This window comes from Columba livia, chromosome Z, assembly GCF_036013475.1.
Source record: "Columba livia isolate bColLiv1 breed racing homer chromosome Z, bColLiv1.pat.W.v2, whole genome shotgun sequence".
Taxonomy (NCBI): domain Eukaryota; kingdom Metazoa; phylum Chordata; class Aves; order Columbiformes; family Columbidae; genus Columba; species Columba livia.
In genome coordinates this window covers 5,054,872-5,074,629 of record NC_088642.1, presented here as the reverse complement: position 1 = coordinate 5,074,629, position 19,758 = coordinate 5,054,872, and the positions used below count along the sequence as shown (strand labels likewise).

Here is a 19,758-nt window from a genome sequence, read left to right as displayed (position 1 = left end):
TCTCCAGTCTGACCTAACTTTGCTTTCTTTTAAGTCAAAAAGACATTTTCTGAAATCCTACCATCACTGTGAAGCATTAGCAACAGGGAGTAATCTAGTCTTTTCTATTACACTACCACAAAATACACAGACCACAGGCAGTGTTTAAGTCACAAAGCTTCAGAGGTGTTGTGCTGGTGCTATGCAGCAGGGTGATTTTTACTTAACACAATCACACTTCCACAGAGCTTTTACAGAAAGTAGTTTCGAGCTAAAAATTGTCTAAATTGCTGGGAAATTCTCCCTGTGGCTGAAGCGGGGCTTCTGGCTCAGATGTGTCAGAGCAATTAATTACACCTCTGTAGATGTCTGGAGAGGATGCAAATGGATTTTTTAAAACAAATTCTGTAATCAGTGTCCTCACACTCATCATGGTTGACTGTGGAGGAGGAAAAACCTATGCTTGGTGAACTGTTCCCTTAGCTCATGATTTTGTCAAGCTAAATTTGGAAGGAGAAAAACAGAAGAGGTGAATTACTATTTGCATAAGTTGTTTTCTTCACATTTCAGTTTCATTCCTCTCTGAACATTTGCACTTTCAGATACACTGCTCAGATACGAGGCCTTGTTTGTACTTGAAATAGTCTTGGAAATTATCTGCGTTCTTTAATTGCACAATAATGCACAGCAGCCTGAGTGGTTTTGGTGACTGATACTATGCTTTGGCTGTGCATTGAGGTGTGAAGACAAGACAAGTGCATTTAATGCATCTGAGAAGTATTATTAATCATCCTGAGCATATGGCTAGACTCAATCCTGCAAGCCTTGGCTGCTAGGGACTCTCAAGACTAGACTTTCAGTAACTATTGATATAATATTTGGATTACAGTATGGGACATTGCAGGTGGCTGGAATTCCCAGGACATTCCAGTCGATGCCTAATCATATATCTTGCATCATATGACACTTTATAAAAGCCTGTAAAAACCTGCTTTCTACCTACGCAAAGGAAAAACTTAAACATTCACATGTGAAGGATTCTGGATGGCCTTAACTCAGCCCGCTCCTGTGCAGTCAGGGGAAAGCTATCTTTAGTGACATAATCACATACAGTACTTTCCATGATTTTCCTGCTTCTTTTACGCCTCAGTTCAGCAAATTACTTAGGCACAGTACTTGCTTTATATAAATAGCTAATCCCATTGATATAAAGATGACCCAGAGTCTCAATTAATTGTATGATACATTGACTTGCTGAGAAAGCCAGAGCACTCCAATCAGCATGTATTTCAGTCAATAGATCTCTTTCTAGGGGTTGTCGAATAAGAAATTCTGTTCCAAAGAGGGACTATGTTGGGTGAATTAGGCTACTTACAGTTTAAGTGATCTATTATGGAATGACAGTGATATGTGCAGTAGATTTTTTTTTTTTTAAATATTATTTCTTAACTAAAAATGAAAACAAAAGATGAAAATACATAAAATCAAATATGCTGTTTCCTTCTTATGAACTCTATTAATACTATAAACTATTATTAATATATTCCCATGTGGGTGAGTGCCTTCTTGCATCACATTCATACATGCAAAATAACATATGACTTGCACACATTTAGCTTGCACTCTTGGCTCTGCAGCTGGATTCTCTAAAGCCAATATGTCGTGGTCTTATTTCACTCTTCACTTAGACCAATGTGAGCTTTAATGCAATAGCTTTAAAATAGTCAATGCAGAGAGACATTTGCATACTCAAATTCAACTTGAACAAAAATGAAGCTAGAACCTAGATAAATCCTCTCTTATTTATTAAGGAAATGAATTAGGAGTTCAGAGTTATTTACAACTAAATGACCCACTGGTTTCTGAATATAACCGATAGCTTTCAGAAAGTAAATATAAAATATATAGACCTACTACCCTGCTGAGCTACTCCAGGTGTGGCCCGACATCATGCCACTTTAATCAGTGAAGTTTCAACTGTTAAAACCTGGAGCAAGGCTATTTTTATAACCCTTTTACCTTACAAAATATAACACTGAACATAGAAACCCACTATATTATTTCCATTTATTATGTTTTCTCAAACTACTAGCCTTAAAACACTTTACAAAGTGCCAGAACCACTGTCCTGTTTTCATTCTTAATGTGTGCTTGCATCTTCTGTTTGTGGTAGTGAAACATATTCTGTTGAGCATTGCCCAAGTACATGAATCTAAATGGTTTGCTAGGTAATTGTATTTTGAAGAGGTGTTGTTTGAAGGATTTACCTTTGTCCCAAAAAATGTGGAGATGAAACAGGAAGGAGATATGACTTTCCGTTGTAATATTCTCTCTCTGCATATGTGTAAAAGGCAGGATGGTACAGGTGATTTACAAAAGCTTAAAACTACTCTAAGCTGCGGTGTAATTAGCAGGGGTATTTTCAAACTGTGTTTGAATGGAAAATAGATGAGATGTTTAGCTCCACTTTTCTTATAGCACTCTCTTAAGAAGAAGTCCCAAAGCCCACATTTGTCAAGCCAATCCCTATCTCATGCTGACACTCTCACACCACAGATCAGATCATAACACCCACTTGTGATCTATCAGCTTCTTGGTGCTCAAATACAACCAGCCTTTTGAGAGGCACTTTCCCTTCATCTACTCTGTGTCACTGGTCTCCTGGGATGCTAGGGCAATGAATTTGTCTGGGACAGGAGTTAGAAGGATAAATTAAATTAAAATGCATAAATTACATAAATTAAAAACTGTGCTTCCCACCTCATGTTATATGGAACAAGAAGAAAAGATGAGAATGGAAGAGTTGGTCTATAATTAATACTTTCATACAGGGATTTTGCCTCAGGAAGTATTGAAAATAGAGCAGAGTGAGGGATTACATAGATAAACATCTTTATTTGACTCAGCAAAATACAAGGGGGTGCAGGCACTAACCAGAAAAGAAACAACCTTCCAGAGATCAAGAGTTGGTTATGTATGCGTGTTCGAGCCAGTTAACATAGTTTTCTTTTTTTAGTAGCTAAAATGCTAAGCAGAAACCCTGGAGTCTTTGCATGCTTCCTAAATTATTTTTAAAAAGACTACTATGTGGCTAGCCTTTATGGTTCAGGCAACACTGTACGCACTGTGGTCACATTAAGGAAAGGAACTCTGAGATCTGAGAGGAACATGCTGCTTACAAGTAGAGAGAGAGGAACAGAAGTGAAGACATTCCTCTGAAATAGCATCTCAATGTATGTAAAATCAAGGAGGAAATTCTTCATAAAGAGCACTAGAAAACTCATTGTCTAATACCCTCTGCTTAAAAAATAGTCACATTATTAAAAATGCTGTCTTGTATATTACACTACTTACAGTGTTTCAGTGCATTACATTTTCTTTCATCTAATTAATTTATAATACTAACATAATGGTCTCTTTAAAGTTAATTGGGAGCTTCTAAGCCACATGTGTCTGAATTTAACATGCTCCAGTTCTATGGACTAATATTTTTTAAAAGATCAAACTCCAAATGACTTTTCAGTAAAGCATTAAAATAAGGTACAAAAAAAGAGAAGAGAATAATAATCAGGCATCAGACAGTATATCAAACAATATTTCTTATATCAAGTTCAATATCATTCCTTTTCTGTGAGGCTAACTGTCAGGTCCCACCTTTTGCTTTAGATAAAATGCAGCAGAAAGATCAGTTATTATCAGAACAAATTGTGGATGGAGTTTATTGGTATTGCTGTGAGATGTAACTATGACTCAAATACTGACTGCAGGAATGAACATTTTGTAGGTCCCAAAAAGAAAAGATAAATAAACAACCTGAATCCTTACAATCTGTATAACACATGAATATATTAACTGGATAGTTAGAGTATCCAGTAAAATTATTTTTTATGTATATAAAAGACGGGTTTCTTTAAGTATTTTATTTCCTACAAGTATTAAAAGAAAAGCAAAACAGATACTAACTTCAGTTATATTACTTGGATTGAATATTGAATTCTTACTGACCATTTACTCTTTTCCAGGATAGGGAAAAAAAAAATATCAGAGCTGTAATTCTTCTCTGAACAGCATCTAATCTTTTTTTTAAATTATTATTTCTTTCCTCCTTCACTGAATATCTTCTTTAAACCAAGAAAAAATACTTTGCAGAAGGCACTTTTAATTTTTATTTTTCTTAATTATTTTATTGTCCTTTGCAATATTATGGAAAAAAAAAAATTGTTAAACCTTTTGTTATCTCTTTTTTGGGTTTGTTTATTTGGTTGGTTAGTTGTTGCTGTTGGGTTTTTTTGTTTTGTTTTTTTCCCCTTTGTAAAATGAATGCTTCCTCTTTTCTCAGCTTTCTTATTCTGGAGGCAGAAATACAATAATTAATGCAAGGTCGTGTTGCAATCAGTTATCCTAGCACTAGAGAAGCTAGATTCATAAAAAATATATCAAAGCACTTTTTCAGGTATGAGCAGGTAACTGCTTCATGACAAATAGATTTGGATGGTGTACAATTTAAAAGGGAGTTGTAATGGGCTTTTCATCTGCATTACAGACATGTTCCAGTCCCTGAAATATAGGTCAGCTGTTTCTTTCTTCCATTTGTTAATTCTGAATATATTCTTTCTAAATAAATATTCTGCTTTCTTCTTTGTCTTATACACAACAAACTGTATTGAAACCAAATCAGATTCTCACATATATACATGAGCCAAAATACATTTAATTTGGATAAGGTGGTACCACACCAGCAAGTCCAAGCTCAGACAGCCACACATGGGGTTCTGCCTCATGTTCTCCCTGTGTGTCAAAACGACATCAGGAGACCCAGCTCTTGGGGTACTTAGATTATCTGATACATATGCATTTTAATCCAGAAATGCTCATGAATATAGCATAATCTTGAGTCTTTGGCTGGATGAGTGCTCTTTCTATTTACAAACAATTTTTAAATAAAAAGATAGTGGACGAACAGACTTAAACCACTGTACCAACTTCTACACTTAAGCTCCTTGTATTCAAGATAATAATATGCATGTCATAGGAATTGTCCATCAAAATACATTGGTTTTATAATTTCCCCTAGCATATAATTATTTTCCTGGAGTGTGAGCATTTTGTAATTTAGGTGAGCATTGCTATCAGCATTTTGCAGAAAAGGACACCAACTCACTGAGGTTGCCTTCCTATGAGCTATGCACACATGATAAGCAATGAATACCTTAGAATAGTAAAACTGACAAATTTGATTGCCCTTATTGTGTAAATACTCAGGTAGGCAGCAGTATCTTTTAAAATAAGGCAAGTAGGAAAATTAATACTAGATTAATAGCTAGGATACTTAAGTATCCCATTTCCAGTTCTGCCTAGTGTTACATAATTCTACATTATACCAACAGTTAAGAATACTGCTTGTTATTCTTTCCGGTGCCTCTGCTTTTTATTTCTCAGCATTCAGTTGTGTTTGCCATTATGATTCATTTGTTTAGCTTTCTCAGGTTTTTGTCAGATCTTTCAGGTTTGCTCAGTGTTGTGTTAACACCACAAGTTGCTTGCTCCTGTCTATACAAATTATGGCAACAGACAACATCCTTCCACACAGAATAATCTTGCTAATAGTTTGCTGAAAAGAGGAAAAGTGACCCTGCCTTTCCAAACTCACAGATTGGAACTCTTTCTTCAGTAACTGCACACTTCAAACATCTCTGCTGCTTCTATGAAAGAACAGTAGGAAAGCAGAGCAGTATTTAAAGCAGATAGTATCTCTCTGCTAGCCTTATTCTTATAAAAAGTTTATAGCCTAGGCCTTGAAAAAATGAAAATAATCTGAGAAAAAGCAAAGCATTAATCATGTTAAGTGCTTATTGTAAAAGGAAATCATAAATTTATTCATTATATACTCAGTCGCATGGTGAGAAATACAACACTTTCTATCTTTGAGTTTTCATTTCAGCATTGAAATTATCATAACCATATTTTTAGATAAGATATTAAACTGAGGTCTTTGCCATATATGTCTTCAGAAAAGATCATATAATGTTGTTTTCAAATGGCCTTGCTAAATTCAAGTGCATATTACTGCTGTACATTCCCACTCTCCTTATTAATTTCAACTGAAAATGCAATTTTTCGTTTCCTTCATTTAGCCATTCTTCAGCACTATGACATATTCTTAACTAACTACTATGATCTGTTTTAGAGGTTCCTGTATTTCCAGTGGCACATAAAAGCAAACCCTTTAGTGTTTATAAGATAGTTTACTGTTTCAGGAATAAAAATGTGAATAGAAATACAAGGTACTTCTGTAAGCCTGAAAATGAAAGAGCTTCATAACTGCATAAGAGCTGCATAACACTTCATAACTTTTTGTTGATTTTGTCCTGAAATTAGCAGTGCTAATAACTTCAGTGAAAAGTAGTATCATGACTAGAGTACACCCAGATCCTCAAATAAACCTCTGCACTTGATCCTGCTATCGTCAATGAAAAATGATGCCTAAATACCTGGTAGCTGACAGAGCCTAAATTACCTGTTGAGCAACGAGAATCATTGCAGTGTATTAAATATTTGAGTTTAGGCCCACTAAGTCTGACTGTTGGTTATAAGTAGTCTTTTACTGAGTCATTGTCACACTCTGGTCTTTCTCCATTAAATTAGGCTTTGCCTGCCATTGGCTGTACTCCATCTGCATCTGGTTACAGCAAAATAACTAAAAGCCTCCTCAGACTAATGCATATTCTGTTTGGTTATCTCTCACTTCACTGCAGTTCTCCTCTTTTAATGCCATTATGTATCTGTCTTAAAACAGCTGCTCTCAAATTAAGTTCCTCCCTCTAGTTGGGCTGCCTGATGTTTCAGATCTGTGCTCTGCAGGGCAAGACTGATAACACACGGCTGCTGAAGGAGTCTGATTGATTTTTAGCATTGGGTACTACGTGGCAGATTTCTCACTGACCTGAAATGCACTCAGTGCCTTCCAAATTGGGAAATGGGTTATCCATTATACTTTCTGTCTTCTTTTTTTTCTCTTGTCTTTTTTTTTTTTTTCCCTTTGTTTGTACCTATAGATATGTACAAGCACCCCTTCTTCAATGTCAGCTTGCAGTTTCATTACTGTGCCGCCCTTTCATTCTCTGCTGAAAAACAGGGGAAGCAAAAGTAACTTAATCTCACTTAGTCTGTGGTAGGCACAAAAAAAAGAAGTGTTATCTGTTCTGTAAAAGGTTTTGTGCTAACAGAAACCTGAGTGAATTGAATTTTGAATCAGATAATCTGGTTTGTCTTCTCCCTTTGGGTCATCATTATCAGTATGTTTACTAAATAAACAGTTGCAAAAGGAGACAGTGGTCTGGGCAGCTTTCAAGAACCAAGATTAAGAGTGATTTTCTTGCACTAAGTGTTGCATAGGAGAGGTTTTCAGCTACATAGTATCATCAAGGAGAAAAATCCCAGAAAATTCAAGGTAATATATCCACTTTCAGGCAAAGAAGGTAAAAAATGTATGATCAACATGGCTAGCAAAGCAAACTCACTACTACATTCTCTGCTTGTACAGCACCTTGCACTCTGTCAGATCATTGTCATCAGGACTCGAAGTTCTTTATATGGTGCCAATAACTCGTAATAGTATATGTGAACATAAGACATTCAGTCTGCATTCATGGTAGCAAATTCTCCACAGTAACCAATCAAAGCCACTCACCATTTATAAAAATACCCACTACAAGAAACACCTTCTCCACTGCTCCTTGTCCTCCATACAGTGAATGTTTTCATGATCTTGACTTGGATGCATCACAGTTCTTGTGCCTCAGTTCCAACTCAATATTCCGACTCAACAGATCTTTCTACACCAAGTATTGGTATTTATTCATTCCCATGAGGTGCTTAATTATAAGATTAGATGTATATATATGTATATGTGTGTATATATATATATATATATATACATGGTTTTATGTGTTTGTTCATTGGTATGTGTGTACCTACATACAAAACCACAGAGGCACATATAAGACTGAGTGTATCCGAATGTACAAGAGAACATCATAAACTAACCCTTATGTGGAACACTTGAAATATGTGAAATTACTTCCTTTAAAAAAAAAAAAAGGACCAGGAGCAGAGTGAGAATTCAACAATGGGTTAGTTTTATACTATTACACTATATATTAATTTATTTTCTAGTTGCAGATATCAATTTTCCTCCTTAAAATCTAATTATTAATAAATGTAAGATATGTGTTCACAAGAGCCCATGAAAAACAGGATCATTACAGAGTTCTGATAAAAAATAATAAATAATAATATATAATAATAAATTAAATAATACAATATAATTAAAATAATAAAATAATTATAAGTAAAAATAAGAAAAATAATAAGAAATAAAATATTAATAAATAATAATAATGAAATTCATATAACCAAGATGAAGTCTAGAAGACAATGTGCCTGTCTTCCTTGTTTCCCACAGGCATGTGGATGGAGAAGCTGATTCCATTCCTACATAACTTATTGGGAAATGTTACATTCTCCTGGTTGTAGTATAGCTCACCTCCTGTAATCGACGGGCTGCTGTGGAGAGGCTGGGGAACAGCAGAGATTTGGATAAAAGACTGACAAACTCTATCTGAATAATTTGGCCCAGTGAAGTAACTATCAGTCATGATGAAAATGCTGTTATAAACAAAGTCGACACTTACGATTTTAACATGAAAGCACACACAGACGTGACTAAATTTGTATACGCAATTATACAGGATATATCTTGCTGCCCAGAAAACTCACTCAGCTGTTCTACAGACGGTCCTTCACACAGGATAAATTTTTCTTGTGAAGTGTCCCACCCATGTGAATAAGACTATTTGACTGACAGATGTTTTTCTCAGAAGCAGTTATTGAAGAGAAAATACCATTTCTTACAAATGTTAGCATTTTTGCAAATCAAGTCTAAAGATAATTGAAGCAAACCTTTGCTGTAGCATTTGCTTTCCTGCTGGAAACCGCTTGCAATATAGATAATGCTACTAATATTTAATAAAGGTGTATCACTACTTTCTCTGCTTCCAGAAAAATGTCATTTACTTCAAAGATGTACATGAACAAAGTGAACAAAGTACTCCTGTTTAATCAAAACATGATAATTAACAGGAGTCCGAGTACCCTTATCTTGGGGAACAAGAATAGCAGGTAGCAATTTCACTACTCTTTCAAGTCTGTGATTGTGCTACTGAGTGGGAGGATCTGACAGCTACAAAGTCACTTCTTGTCATTTCAGGGGGAGTAATTAACACGTTGACTACATCTATATGACTTTTAGCATGGATGATGCCTTGGATTTAGTAAGTTGTAGATGGCTGTTGGCTTCCATGAAAGAAAGGTTAATGGAGACATTTGTTGTGTGACATATTTTGAATCGAGCATGATAAATCATCCACCTCTAGAAAAAAACCATAGAATAACCATAGAATAAGTGTCCCTTCCAAGTTCGAAAATCATGTAAGTAATATTTTTACAAATCAAAAGATTCAGGGTGACTCTATTTATGAGTTGCAAGTCTCACTCTCTCCTTCTAAGTCCATGATCCTAGTTGTAATTATCATCACTGTATGTGGGTTGTGATACCTCTGGGCTAAGGCCACAGAATGACTTGGGTGTTCATTCCAACTTCAGTTACCTAATTTCCAAGAATTTAAATCTCCTTAGTTGCCACGTAACATTCCACCCCACTTTACTCCTAAGATCCTAGGCTTTCTTTATATTATTTCACATTTGAGAACATTTTTCATCTGACTAACTTCAGGTGCAGATGACAGGGTGAGATGAATCATGCTCTGGAACTTCAGTACAGTTGTTATTAATTAGAAACCACAACCCATATGTGACTACACTGTGGTTTATAGTTCTGTATAAACTTATATACTCTCCTGTGTTATTAGCCATATGAACACTTTGCTCACACTCAAACTCAGTGAGAATCTGTAAAGAGATTAATTCCCCAGAGTGCCTCAATCCAATGAAAGTATCTATATGAAACTCTACTAAAAAAACTACAGTAGCTATGAACCAAAGGAGATGTTGTTCCAATTTTCTGTGATAGATCAATGTTTGGAGTATCATTATTGGGCTGAAGGGAGGACAGAAGAGCTCAGCTCCAAGAGTAAGCTCTTCTGAGATAAGAAAGAGGACCCTTCAACTCCTTTTACCATGTCAGTTTACTAGACAGATCAATTAGAGACTTCGTGAATCAAAGCAGAGGGAAGTGAGAATTGTTGGATTCATTCAAATCAGAAACACCAGTCACTGAGATAGAGGTCTTCTGCCTGTATGAAGCTGATATGAAAAAGAGTCCATCTAATCCATTTTCCTCTTTTGAAGAATGACCAAGAGCCTAAGGAATCTCACACAATAATTATTGCTTGGCATATTTTCTCAGCTTACAGTTATTTGCACCTCAGAGAACCTTCACAGGCAGAAGGAGAATCTTTGCCTTTAACAGCCTTTGGTGGATATTTTCCACTTCAGTAGTTTACCCAAATGGTTTTTGAATCCATCTACATTTTTGGTACAGGTATTTATCGCTATTCTTTTTTATAAGAGGAATCAACTTGGGAAGGAATTTTGGCTCATGGGCTGATGTCTGAGAATGACTCTGCATGAGATGGTTGACTTGATCATAATGTCTTGCCTGCCCCAGAAATTAAGGGAACTTTTTTCTCCTCTTTTGTTCCCACTTATACTCCCATTTCCCCATACATTGTTCTACACTATCCTTTTTGCCACTTTTTGAGCTGGCAGAATTGTTTTTACTGAAGTGATTAATCTCACTAACCTGGTAGACAAATATGCTATGTTGGGGTGGTTTAGTTTTCTTCTAGACTACTATTGAATCAGCCTGAAAAAATGTCAGTGGCTGGAGGGAATCTGTTAGCATAGCTGTTGCCTTAAGTTTTCTAAGGGCGTGAGTGATAGACACAGACAGACAACTGACTAAACTGCAAGACTAAATGCTCTTCAAGGTGTTCTGATTAACCTCTGAGCAAGTGTTTGATGAAATGATAAGGGAGGAAATGACAACTGTACGAACAGGCCTCTGAGCCATCTACTCCTAGAAAGACCCAGGCTGCATTTGCTTGTCTGCTATTGTTTATATCAGAGATATTAGCAAAGGAAAACTACTATTTTAAGCAGTTTCCTAAGCCTCTGAAAATGCTAAGTGACAGCAAGCTGTCACCTGGTGTAAACAGCTCTCAAATAATTGCATGATGAGTTGCATTTGTAAAAAAAAAAAGCCATGAATGTGACAAAACAGTAGTAGAAATTAAATGTGTGTCCAGGATTTTAGAAGCGATTCATCCTGAATACAACAGGGACATATAATTGGTTGCTTTGGTTATTTGTTACATGAAGTCTGTAAACCATTTAGGACTGAATAATTGGTTTATCAAAGCAAAGTCCGAAAAAATAAAGCTTAACAACAGAGCTAAAAATCACATATCTGAGTAACACAGAACATTTAGAATGGGGTCACACTGTCACAGAGGCACCCTGAGGTTAGTTTAAGGGACAACAGGGTCCAAACCAACCTTTATTAAACCGGTGAGAAACAGGGTTTTAGCACTCCAAAAGTGACTTACAGGTTCGGGTATCAGTTGAGGAAAATTATTAAGGGGCAGCAACTAATACAACAGGCGGTCCACAGAGTGCATGCACATGGCTTCACCCAAAACAATGCCAGAGCCGTCTCTGAGTCCGGGAGGAATACACACTTGCCTAAAAATGATGTGGGATCATTTTTAAAGAGATACACATACTCGTAGTGAGTATGGAAAGTGTGCACTCGCGATTCTGCGAGGGTAAATTTATAATACACTCACAATCCTGCGAGGGTTAATACGTGTGCAAATATGCATGGAATATTACACGTGCTTATGTGGTAGCACAGGAGGAAAATACACTTGCGATTGTGCGAGGAAATAATTTATACACGTGCTCGTATTGGGCATGGAAAATTACACGTGCAAATGTGCACAGAAAGTACACGTGCTTGTATTAAGCACAGAAAGTACGCGTGCAAATGTGCACGGAAAGTTACACGTGCAGTTATGCAAGGAAAGTATAAATATACTCGCAATTCTGCGAGAAGTTTTACTCACACCCGTGGTGGCAAGGCAAGCGGAATCTCCATCCCGGGGAGGGGGGCTCTCAGCGGCAGCATCTTGCTTGTGCTCCGAGAGACCTGCGACAATGGGTGGAGTCTCGGCAAGAGTCCCGTTTTTTTATATTGGCTGATCAGATCTGACTGTAGGTATTCTAGAAGCTTCTCTGCACCCCCACACCAGCTGTGGGTGCCCCTGAAGCCTCCAAACATCCCCCACACTGGCCGCAGGTGCCCAGCGGCTCAGTGGCACCTCGGCACTCCCTTCTCCTAATGGCCCTGGCCAAGGTGCTCTGGGGCCAAACAAAAGAAGCTGTTAGCCTCAAACAGCAGAGAGAGAGGGAGATGTGCCTAGTCTTTCCATACTGAACAAGGGAGGGGAAGAGAGGGGGGTTTGCATCCTGCTACACACTCTTCCATTAATTGTGAAAAATACTGAAGTTCTCAACAGAGGAAGGTGTGAAGAATCAAAGTTCATCTTAAGGTGGGAATGCATCTAAGTTCTACATAGCTCAGACTGAAATGCTGAGAGATAATTCAGGTACCATGGATCTGATTGTGGTTTAACCCAGCTGCTAACCAGCGCCAAACAGCTGTTTGCCACCTCCCACCAACTGAGATGGGAGAGAGAATCAGAAAGGAGTAACAAAACCAAAAAACAAACAAACAAGAAAAGGTACAACAGCAGTAACCAAAACACAATTCATGGGTTGAGATAAGAATAGTTTAATAGGACAACAAAGGAAGGAAAAAATAAATATATAAAACAAGTGGTGTACAATGCAATTGCTTACCACCTGTGAGTTTGCTCCCCAGCAGCGGTATTTGACCACAGCCAACTCCAGTTTGTATATTGAGCATGATGTCATATGGGAAGGAATACCTCTTTGTTCAGCTCAAGTCAGCTTTCCTAGCTGTGCTTTCTCCCAGCTTCTTGTGCATCTGATAAAGCATGGGGAGCTGAGAACTCCTTGACTACACAGCAACAACCAAAACATCAGTGTGTTATCAACAGTCTTCCCATACTAAATCCCAAACACAGCAGTATACCAGCTATTGGAAAGACAATTAATGCTATCTAAACCAAAATCAGGACACTGCTCTATAGAGGGAAACTGACATATTTTAAAAATTTCTTTCCAAGAGAAATGGATTTAAAAAAAAATCAAACTTTTTTTTTTTTTTTTTTTTTTAATAACAGAGAGAAATATGTGTTATGATTTTCCAATCTCCATTCTCCATGGCTTCAAATAATTTCTATTTCTCTTCATGGCAGGATATAACAACAACACTCAGCAGAAGGTATTTTGTTGCCTCATTGAAATCTAAACTAACAGTTTGGCACTTCTTGTATTCTTAATTTCTTAGCACTACTCCCTCCTTTTCTATTCATAGGGTATTTTTAATCTTACAGTGGGAGCAGCTACACTGCCAGATATGTGCCAATGTTATCCTTTCTTTTGCCACTTTAACAAGGATTCTGCATGGCAAGTCTCACTAAGCACTTTCTTCCCTTCACTGCAGGACATCTATCAAGACACTCTGAGAGACATTATGATGATGTGTGAGGGTCCTTGTTCTGATGAGCTGTCAGGCAACACACTGTAATCCAGCTTCAGGCACCTAAATTTAGACAGCTGCAAACGACATGTCTACATGCAAGGTAGGTATCTAAAATCCCCTTACATTTAATGGAAGTATAGACACTCCTCATTTGCCCATATATGACTCTTGCTCTTTGATATGGTCTCAGGAATCTTGTCTGACTTTCTACTGGACTAGAAGGACTCTGGTGTTCCATAGGTCCTACGTCACACTCACAGGGGACCAGATGGCAATTGCACAGAACCTGTGGGTGATCCACATCCTTCCGGATCAGGATGCCAAAGTAAAGTAGGATACTGTAGGACATCTCAAACAGCTCTCGAAGCCTGTGATAAATGAAGTGATCAAAGACCAAAAACTCCACTCCTAAATCCCATATAAGTGGAACCTAGATACACACCTCAGGTGTAGACTTTTTAATTTAGGTGCCTGAACACAAGGTTTAGTCCTAATACAGTAGGCATAATCTCTGTTTGTTCTTCATGTACATAAGTCAAAATACATTATACCAAAAATATTAACCTCTTAATGAGACATACGATACAGATAATATCAACAGATAGAAAAATGACAACTACATAAACAACAGGTCTAAGAATATGGTTCAAAAGCGTACATCAGTATTATTATATATTCCTCAATTATGTTTTTAAATGATGATAATTAGGAACACAAAAATAGGCAGTTTAGCTCTATCTACACAATCAGTCTGGATACCCTTGTAGAGAGTCTTTGGAGGCAAATTGTACTGATTCCAGACCATTTTATTGTTTACCTAGTCCCAGATAAGGCTAACAAATGTATGGAGAATGATGAATGAAAGGTGGCAATTACTATTTAGCTATTGATTTATTTATTTTTTTTCCTTAATAGTGCTTTTGGAGTTCAAATCCAGTTGTGAATTGCTCAGTCCAGTCCAAATATTTTATTTTCTATGGAAAAATTAGTATGAAATTAGAGATGCGGTATACACATATATATATTTTAGATAAGAGTAAAGATGATCTAGAAACTTTTTGTGCCTTAAAAGTGAATTTGAGTAGTACTTTTCTTGCAAGATACCCTCTCCTTACCTAGTAAATGTGCCACATCTTTGTTTTCTTTCACTCTGACATTACTAACGAGTTTCTATTTCCCTTGCTTTATCCTTTTTCTCTATTGTACCTTGAAAACACATATAATATTCTTTATAACACAGAGATTTTTGGTACACATTATATAACCTTAGAATACTTTCAGTCATGTTTTATCTTTTTTACTCAAATTCACCCACATATTTCCACCATCTAATTGAAGATGAATTTAAATATGTTTTATTTGATGCATTGGTGAATGCAGGAAGGTTTTGTTAGAAAACCTCATGCAAATTCATGTACTTAATGCTAAAATGCCTCCCATCTCACACCCATTTCAATTAAAGTTTGACATTGACACAGCCTTAATGCCCTCAACTGCTCATTTGACACAATCTCATGCAGTGATATCTCACCAAAACAGGAAGCTGCTTTTGCATCTCGTTTGCATTATGTATTCATTTTGAGATTAGTCACATGGCTAATGAGCATCTTGGAGGCTGTCCAGTTTGCTAGACTATGTCATGCTTCCTTTCCTGTCACTCTACTTGCATTAACTCTCTGTGATATTGCCAAAGACTGTACAGAGTGTAAATTGCTCTTATCCATTTGTTCCAGAAAACGATCACATCCACTGCCTCTTGGAAATTGTTCCCATTGTTGCCTACAATTAAATAGTAAATGTGTACTGAAATAATTTCATTTTCATGAAGTGCTAAACTCTGAAATTTTGCCCACATACAGTCTGATATTAAAAGACTGTCTTCCTTCCCCTCTCCATTTACTTACAAAAATAATATATTTCTGTCTCAAAATTATGAACTGCAACATTTGTAGGAAGCTTAAAACACAGTCGTTATTCCAACTTTATCTTGAGTGGCTTTGAACTCAAAGTGACAGCATTAAACCTAGCATTTTGGGTAGAATTTAACTTTTTAATCAATGTTTACTCTATATTTAATTAAATACTGACACAGATATTTGTGCATTTATGTGTACCACACATTTATATATACATATAATGTTCATACAAAAAACAAACAAACAAACAAAAAAAACCAAACAAACACAAAACAAACAAAAAAATCACACAGAAACAAAGACAGAACAAAATGTAGCCTCTTTCCTCAAATAAATTAATGCTAGTGTTCAAAAAAGTCTTAGACTTAAAAACTGTTTGACTATCCATCACAACATTCAGTAAATTCTTCAAAAGTATAGGTACTCCTTCTATACATAATAAAAACCATAAAATAACAATAATTCTAAATTTATTTGCATAGCTCTTTCGGGATGAAAATTAACATCTTTGAAACATATGTATGTATTTGACATACAAATCTATAAGCAGATATATTGTATAATGCAGCAACTGAAATATCATTTTTAACAAAAATTTTGCACCATTTCACAGTATCAGCAGCTTTCTGTGATCAACAAGATCACCTGTAATATTTCAAAAATGTCAGTGGATAACAGAACAAAGTTGCAAGTAGAAAGCACCATTATATTTGAGTTGTATATTTCTACTATATTGCTACAGATAAGAGTCACTGTAGAAAGAGAAGATTCTAATGCATTAATAACATCATCTTGGATCACAATGAAAAAGAATGATAAGGAAAAAACATGCTTCTAGGGACTGTCCCAAAAAAAGGGAAAATAGTGTCTCTAGGTTTTTAAATCTACATGATTATTACTCCACAATGTTTAGGATAAATTACAGTGTTTTTACAGGGAAGCAGGAGTAGGAGAGGGTAAAACATTTGACAACATATTAAAGTGGAAGGACTCCTCTGTATTCTTTAGTCAGTAACAGTAAACAATTTCAAACATAGCTTCATGTTGGACTAGACAAAAAAGAAATACATTCACATCCTTAGACTCCCTTTAAAGCTCACTATCTTATTGGTTTCTACATGGAGTATAAAATAAAAATAAAATATAGAGAAAAAAATCTTCTAAAAAAATCTTCAAAAGTCAATGGTTCATGGCTGTACTTCTATGGAGCAAGGAGCAGGTCAGGACATGAAATGTGGTCTTATACCAAAAGAATAAAACTTCAGAACATTTCTTAGGATTGAAAAGATTTGGGTCTTTATGAAATGAAACATGAAAAACAGTTAGCAGCCATTTATTTTTAAGTCAAAACAAAAACTATTGTAGATTCCTTGTATCAGGGGGTTTATGTGTTCCTAAATGATCGTGTAAGACAGTTTTGTGGACCCTTTGTACGGACTGAATGTGGTTTCATTCTGCTTTTGAACTAGAATATCAACCGGATTATATCAGTCCTATGCTCACACGCTTTGGGAATAGTTTATTGTCCACTTTTTCTTTATATAGGTGCAAATATATTTCACAAAGATCTACAGAAATTAAAAAAAAAGCTGAAATTATTCCATTCCCATGCCAATGCTTCAGGTAGACAATGAAAAGTTAAAATGGACAAAGTGGTTATAAACACTTAGTATCCCCAGGGGTCATTGAAGTCTTTCCCATAAAACTGAAAATGGTGGACTTCTGGGATTTCCAAGACAATTACATTATTTACAAAGGTACCTCCATTTCTTAGACCCCTGCCCATCCCTCTGTATTAGGACAGCTCTCAGAAAAAGCTCCGTCAGATACAAGGAGGTACAATACCAGTTTTGCCAGTACTACCTTAAATCATTGTTAAATTTGAACAGTTAAATATCATGGTCACTGCTGCCACAATCTTACACCATAAAAAATATAAAGAAAGGAACAGCTAGTGCAAGAATGTTAGAAAAAAATATGCAGGTATTTATTAGTTTCTTATGTCCATGTAAATCAAAATAAATTATAGACCTTATCTTAAAGCTCAACTGAAACATAGTAAACTCAGCAGGCTTCTTAATACTGGAAATCTGTGGATCATCATTCGCACCATGGAACATTTTTTGTTATTTCCAGGTAATATCATCCACTCAATGACACTTAGAGAAACTGGTGTTGTTTTAAATGCCCAAAGACAAATAAAACCACAGGTAGGCAGAAGAAATTATTTCCGAAGAAGTACACTAAAATCTGAGTTCAGGATGCCCAGAGAAGTTCAAAACTGAGCATGACAGTTTCATAAACAGTAAAAAAATAGCTGAGGAATGAAGGTGTCCTAAAATGTTTAACAAAAAAAGAAAGGCAATTTATTGACATCCAGAGAGACCAATGATCTCAGGCATAGCTGAAAATCTGTTTTTGCTTTCAGTTATTTTGTTTTTCTTATTGTCTGCTGCTGGGTTACTGTGAGAAATAAAACCCTGACTACACAGGTCACTGTTTTGACCCAACGTGATAACTTCCCCATGACACAAAGCATCTCTTTGTGGCTATCTCATTGAGACCTTCAAGGAATAATTTCTTCTCTGGCACCTCCTGGACAGCACAGCCTTGGCTTGGGATATACTTGTTCTGAATCACCTTTCCTTCTGATAGCCCGGAAAATTCTCTAGAACTGTAGCATTTTGTTAAACGGATGGAAAATCATTAAAATAGTGGCTGTACAAAAACAAACAAACAAACAAACAAACCAACCAACCAAACAAACACACACAAAAAAAACCAAACCGAACCAAAACCCACAAGATGAATTCTGTGATTTGAAACCAGGGGCTCGAAAGTAGTAATAGCAATCTCAACAGTACGATTTTTTTTTCAGTGTACTGAGATATTGAAATGTTTGTGTTTTGTTTTTTTTTTTTTTGCAATCATACATTGGGTCACAAATAATTCCTTTTATTTGTGTTTTCTTTCTTATGACCAGTTTTAAGGGGTCATACCACAATTTTACCCAAGAGGAAACATATATAATTAGCCCAAGTTTATACTCTGCTGTTTAGTACATGCTTTAGAGTATGAATAGGAATAAGACTCTCTCAGGATGTCCTCAGCGTGTTCTGAGAGATGGAAGTGCTGAACAGACAAAACTGAGTCATACTCCCAGTTCTGCCTCTAGCCAGCTGTGTGAGTTTTAATTCAATCATTAGTTTCTCCGTTATCTATCTCCCTCTCTATTCTCCTGTTTAGACTGTTGGTTTTACTGAGTAGAAGCTGTCTCTTACTCAATGAGACCTTCATTCTGATTAGGTCCTCTAGGCGTTCTTGCAGTATGTACTTATAATGCATCATAAGCTTTCCTTCTCTTTGTGGTTATCTATTATTCATCTTGTGGTACTGTCTAGAGACCAATAACTTAAGATTATTATAAGATACAATATATGGATAAATACAGATGGCAGTTGGGTAGTTAATAATAAAGATGGGTGTACGTACATAACTTAATGGTTTCAGTAACTACTAATGACCCTCTTTTCCAATTAGATCTAATGGATATTTATTTCCTGAGAAAGCAAATGCATTTGTAGCAATTACATGGTAGCTTTACCTGCTTTACAGTTGACACATTTCATTTTTGTTTTGTAATATTTTTGATGGTTAAAAAATTGCTAGTGGCATGTAGAGTTTATACATTTTTTTTTCATCATTAAAATAGCACAATTTACCAAGAGTTAATATCCAGTAGATGTGGAATACTGTAGAAATAAAAATTGAAAATAAATATTACAATTAGCTGCTCTATTTAGCAATAAAGTCATTTTATAAAGGTCAAACTTAAATTTGAAATATTTGAAAATTTCAAAGACAGCACAAAATTGTCTTGGCTGAGGAGACTGGAAATATATATATATATATAATATATATATAAATATATATATTGCACAGATATTAATAGTTATAGAGCATGAAGCCACAAATCTGTTGTATATTTTGTATAAAGCATTTCACTAAGAAAAAATTGTAGCATTACCAAATTAATTGTCATTAACAAAATTAAGATTTATTTGTACAAATTGTACAAATCTTGTTTCTGTCTAAGTGTTATTTAGGAGCACTTTCTCACTTTATGGAAATCTCAAATAGGCAGAGATATTG

General features: G+C 35.9%; 1 protein-coding gene across 3 annotated transcripts in view; it reads right to left on the bottom strand.

The window, feature by feature from the left end:
- The window catches only part of RIT2 (Ras like without CAAX 2), a 186,094-nt gene that overhangs the window by 110,249 nt on the left and 56,087 nt on the right, over positions 1-19,758 (bottom strand). The window lies entirely within an intron of this gene.